We start from the raw sequence: 5,425 nt of genomic DNA on the forward strand, positions 1-5,425 counted from the left end.
CCCCATCTGCTTCGACTATGTCCTGCCACCCATCCTCCAGTGCCAGGCCGGGCACCTGGTGTGCAAGCAATGCCGGCAGCAGCTGAGCCTCTGTCCCACCTGCCGGGGTTCCCTCACCCCCAACATCAGGAACCTGGCCATGGAGAAGGTGGCCTCGGCTGTCCTCTTCCCATGCAAGGTAAGGATGAGGGGCTGGGCAGGGGGACGCGTGGGCCACCCCGACCATCCCCCCATTCCTGTTCCCCTGCGGAAAATCCCCACCCATCACCCCCACATCTATATCCCTAGACCACCCCCCCGATCCCCCTACAGAGGACACCCACCCACCACCCCAGCTGTTGAAACTAGAATCCTCTGTTCTTTTTAAAGAAAAGGAAAATCCAAGCCAGGACCTCTCCAGCTGATCTGGACGGATCAGATCTAACTGCAACAGCAGATCTAACTACAACTCAGCCATACAACCCATTTTATCTAAGTGCTTGCATTAGGAAAAAAACAACCACAAAAGACAAGAAGAATCCATTTTAAGTGGAAACAAAAACTAAGTAAAGCTCAGCTTGAATCCAGGGCTACATCCAAGTAATGTAAAATTTGCAATGAGCACGAGAGCTCTGGTTGCTCACCAGTGTTTCCAGTTGACAGGTGGGAGCAGCGAATACTAGTGCTGGTGCCTTTCCTGATGGCTTGTGTTTGGTCTCTTTCCAGTATGCCACAACAGGCTGCTCCCTGACACTCCACCACACAGAAAAGCCAAAACATGAAGCCATCTGTGAGTACCGTCCCTACTCCTGCCCGTGCCCTGGTACCTCCTGTGACTGGGAGGGATCCTTGGAAGCCGTGATGTCCCACCTCATGCATGCCCACAAAAGCATTACCACCCTTCAGGGAGAAGACATCATTTTCCTTGCCACAGACATTAACCTGCCTGGGGCAGTGGACTGGGTGATGATGCAGTCGTGCTTTGGTCACCACTTCATGCTGGTGCTGAAGAAACAGGAGAAGTGTGAAGGTCACCAGCAGTTTTTTGCCACCGTGCTGCTCATTGGCACCCGTAAGCAGGCAGAGAACTTTCAGTACAGACTGGAGCTGCATGGCAGCTGCCACCGGCTGACCTGGGAGGCATCTCCCTGCTCCATCCACGATGGCGTGTCCGTGGCCATCCGCAACAGCAACTGCCTCGTTTTTGATACAGCTACTGCACACCTTTTTGCTGACAATGGAAACCTCGGCATTAACGTGACAATTTCTATGTGTTGCCCATGACGCATCGCTGGCGAGACTCGAGCTGTCTGGATTTAGTGCTTCACCAGGGTTTGGTTTCGGTTCCCGTTTTTTATGCTGTTCAACTATGTCATCTTCTATGCTAAGGTTTCTGACTAGCCAACAGTTGTAACTTTGGGCAGAAGAGGAACAAGAGTGTGCTGTAAGTAACATGAGTGGGACAAGGTCTTTTAAAATTCTTGGGTGCCTTAGGAAGATTACACACACACAGTTACCTTTTATAATTTAATTATATTTTATGTAAAGAGTGCTTCCATTAGATACGTGGCTTAAGAGGCTCCTGTTTGGAGCACACCTAAAAGCCCTTTCAGCAGCAGTACAGACTCCCTCTGCCACTGGTGAGCTTTAATAAAAGGCTTTAGTATCACAGGAGGGTTTGGGTTGGAAGAGACTATTATCTGTTCCAATCCTCCTGCCATGGGCAGGGACACCTTTCACTATCCCAGGTTGCTCCAAGTCCCATCCAGCCTGGCCTTGGGCACTGCCAGGGATCCAGGGGCAGCCACAGCTGCTCTGGGCACCCTGTGCCAGGGCCTGCCCCCCCCCCCAGGGAACAATTCCTTCCCAATATCCCATCCATCCCTGCCCTCTGGCACTGGGAAGCCATTCCCTGTGTCCTGGCCAGGCCCTTGTCCGAAGTCCCTCTCCAGCTCTCTTGTAGCACCTTTAGGCACCGGCAGGGGCTGTAAGTTCTCATGATTTGCCCTCAGTGAAGCCACGTTGGCTATCACCAGACACCTCTGTATTTTCCATGTGCCTTAGCATAGTTTCCAGGAGGATCTGCTCCAAGCTCTTTTCAGGTGAAGTGAGACCTGACCACCTGTAGTTCTCTGGATCTTCTTTATTCCTCTTTCTAAAAAAGGGGGATTGTTTCCCCTTTTGGCATCAGTGGGAATGTCTCTGGACTGCCACAGCTTCTCAAATCTGATGGATAGTGGCCAAGCCACTTCCTCCAACAGTCCCTATGAACCCGTGGGTGCATCTCGTCAGGTCCCATGGACTTGTGCACCTTCAGGTCCCTTAGACCTTCTTGACCCCAATCCTCTCCTCCTGTGGGTGGTTCTTTGTTCTCCCACTCTCTGCCTTTGCCTCCTGCAGCTTGGGCAGTGTGACTGGAGGAAATTGCCATGAAGGCTGAGTCAGAAACATGGCTGAGTACCTCAGCCTTCTCCATGTCCCAGGTAACCGGGTTTCCCATTTCCTTCCAGAGAGGGTCCACATTCTCCCAAGTCTTCCTTTTATCACCGATGTACCTACAGAGGCTTTGCTTGTTGCCCTTGACATCCCGGCCAGATTTAATTCTTTCGGGTTTTAGCATTCCTAACCTGATCCCTGGCTGCTCACAATATCTCTGTACTCCTTCCTGGCTGCCTGTCCTTTCCTAGTAGGTGAGAAAGGAAAGAAATCCAAGCAACCTCTCATTGGACAAGCTGTGACTCAAAGGGGAGCAGGAGGTACTTCAGCAATGTCCCTCCATTGCCTGCTACCTTATGGAAGGGAAGGGCACTGGGTCAGCTGTGGCAGCTTTAAAAGGAAAAAGGAGAGAAGGGCCTGGGGTATGGCATGGCACATTTCACAGAGCATGGAAGGTGCTGGCTCCTGTCAGCTTTAGGGGGATTGGGCCGGTTACAGGTGCAAGCAGGAGGCACAAGTCACAGATCACAGATGGCTGGAGCCAGTGACATGGGCTGTCCATGTGCAGCTGCCCTGGGACACACTTTACTATTGTTTATTGTAAAAGATTCATAATACAGCAAGAGCTTTATGGCCACACAGTGTCGTGTCATTTGCTATTTAAGTTTTGTTGCCATATTTCTTTATTTTGCAATAAATATTTTGCAAAACCTACAGTGAGGAGCTGTGCTAACACACGAGTGCGTGGCAGCTGCTCCGCAGTTATGCTGTGTGCTTGGCCATGCTGGACCAGCTGGGATCCCCTGGCATGGGCTGGCTCTCTCTGGCGGGGTCCTTGCCGCTGACACCTCCCAGCCCTGCTGCCGGACACAGCCACTGTGCGGCACGAGCAGAGGAGCTGGGTGGGGATGTGAATCCCAGGGACAATCGTGACAGCCTGACTTGTGCAACCCAATCACGGGGCTGTCACCACAACTGACTCTGCCTGCAGCTCCCCCCTCTGCCATGGGAACGTTCTGCCTGAATCACTGACAGCAAATACCAGCTCTGCCTGCGGCTGTGCCAGATCTCGTCCGTGCGCCATTTGGAGGAGGCAGCGAGCCACGAGGTGACACTGGCAGGGGGAAGCCTCACAGTAGTGGAAAATTGCAGGAAAAGTGACAGATGAGGCTTGGTGTGAATAAATACAATACAAAAGGAGGAAAACCAGTCCTGACAGTGTTCCTCCTGGGAGAGCTCTGGAGTTATGTCCAAGCTCTAAGCAGCCATCACCAGCACCTGGCAGCAGTCCCCAGAAAAGTGCACAAGAACAAGTTTGGCCTCAGTGAAGGGAAGCTCAGGTCTGGCCTCAAGAACTTGGAAGTGACCATGGAAAAAGCCTCCCCAGGAATTACTCTCTAGGCACTGAATACCAACAATTAAAGATTCTACATCTGGTCTCACTTACACTGTGCTGGCAGAACTCCGGCAGCATCAGCCTGGTGAACTAATTGCCTCCTGCTTAAACAACGTCAAGCCATGGCTCCAACAGGTGTTACCACCTGTGCTTTTATCAGGATTTAAGCAAGAAGTCTTACAGATTTGATTAATTTTCCTGTAATTCAGCAAAACTTATAGTGGAAGATAATTTTCTTACTGACAGTTGGGACATAAGAGGATTTTTGCGTAAAACAAAACTCCGAAGCGTGTCTTTGAATATAGCAGGATTAATTAATTACTCCAGTGTTACCTATAACCCACATTAGATAAGTTAACACACGTTATCATTAGGTCTGTCCACACCACTCAGTTCTGAAGGAATGGCAAACTCTTGTTAAATCTCACCTCAAAAGAACCCAAACAAAACCAACCCATCACCTTGTGTCTTTTCTGACTGCAAATGAGTTTAGGATAAGGAATACACTTCTTGGCACTGCCAAGAAGTGAGGTGTTTCCAATTCAGGTCAGTGAGTAAACAGGTGACATTCATTTCAGCATTCCCTCGGGTTTCAGGTTTTCTTCCCAAGGCAGCTAATACAACTTCCCAAGGGTGACATCAGTTAAAAGTGTGACAGTTCCTCAAAACATTCAGAAGAGGTTACTGAGGCCTGCCTGGTTCTCTGAACAGAACTGACCCCTTTCAAGCCCCCAGCCTTGAAAGGGATGGTGAAGCATGTCGGACAGAGCTCGCAGCAGGCAGACCTGCATGCCGGGGCAGCCCCTTGGCTGCTCTCCAGCCCACCAGGAGCATCTGCTGTGGAAGGTGATACCCAGCGAGCAAAAGCTGCGCCTGGGAAGCGACTTTTCTGTCGCTAGAGTTCTCCCTAAAAACTATTTCCACTTCAAACGCAAATTAAAATGCAAGTGTCACGGGACTGATGAGTTTAGAGCGAACTCAGCACAAATCGAGGGGGCCCTGCCCGCGGCCGTGCCTCGCCGGCCCTCTGCTGTCGGGACGGGCACTCCGCCCCGTCGTGCTGCAGCCGGACCCTAGGGCTGTGGCGATCCCGGGAAGCCATGGAAGTGATCTCGCAGTGCTATGGGGATTCCTCGGCACCGACACCAGGCGAGCCACCGATACCACTGGCTGCACCTCAACATGCTCTTTCCGTTTGAAAAGTAAGCGAAGACTTACTCCGTTGTGGAACCCACGTGCTAGTAAGACACTGCAAATTCTGACAGAGAGCACAGATAAAGTAGCACACACCTGCTCTGCCGAAACCTGGCTGGGTTTGCACAAGACGGTTTTCTCTCTTTTATTCTCCGAGCTCCTTGGAGAGGTTCGACAGCACCCAGTCCTGCGGGAGAGATTAGGAACAGATGTGTGACAAGTGTGTGACACAGGTGTAAGGAATCCACGGGCAGGTGTTCCAGGTGCAGAAAGGTGGTGTCCGAACAAGCAGTCACGTCGGGTTTGGTAACGTGTGTCACCCCGAGTCCAGCTCCCAGCTCCTGACAGAAGCAGCAGCTCCGGGGCCGGGCAGGCGTGGAGCGCCAGGACAGCGAGACCAGGACCGAGCGCGGCGGCTCG

General features: G+C 51.8%; 1 long non-coding RNA gene across 1 annotated transcript; it reads right to left on the bottom strand.

Moving 5' to 3' along the window:
• Positions 1 to 2,987: 2,987 nt before the first annotated feature.
• On the bottom strand, positions 2,988 to 5,419 carry LOC108446782. The gene is made up of 2 exons (XR_001862081.1): positions 5,102 to 5,419; positions 2,988 to 4,998 (listed from the first exon to the last, which is right to left on the bottom strand). It is a non-coding gene; the product is annotated as an uncharacterized LOC108446782 (long non-coding RNA).
• Positions 5,420 to 5,425: the final 6 nt, after the last annotated feature.

The sequence above is a fragment of the Corvus brachyrhynchos genome, unplaced genomic scaffold, assembly GCF_000691975.1.
Source record: "Corvus brachyrhynchos isolate BGI_N302 unplaced genomic scaffold, ASM69197v1 scaffold544, whole genome shotgun sequence".
Lineage (NCBI taxonomy): Eukaryota > Metazoa > Chordata > Aves > Passeriformes > Corvidae > Corvus > Corvus brachyrhynchos.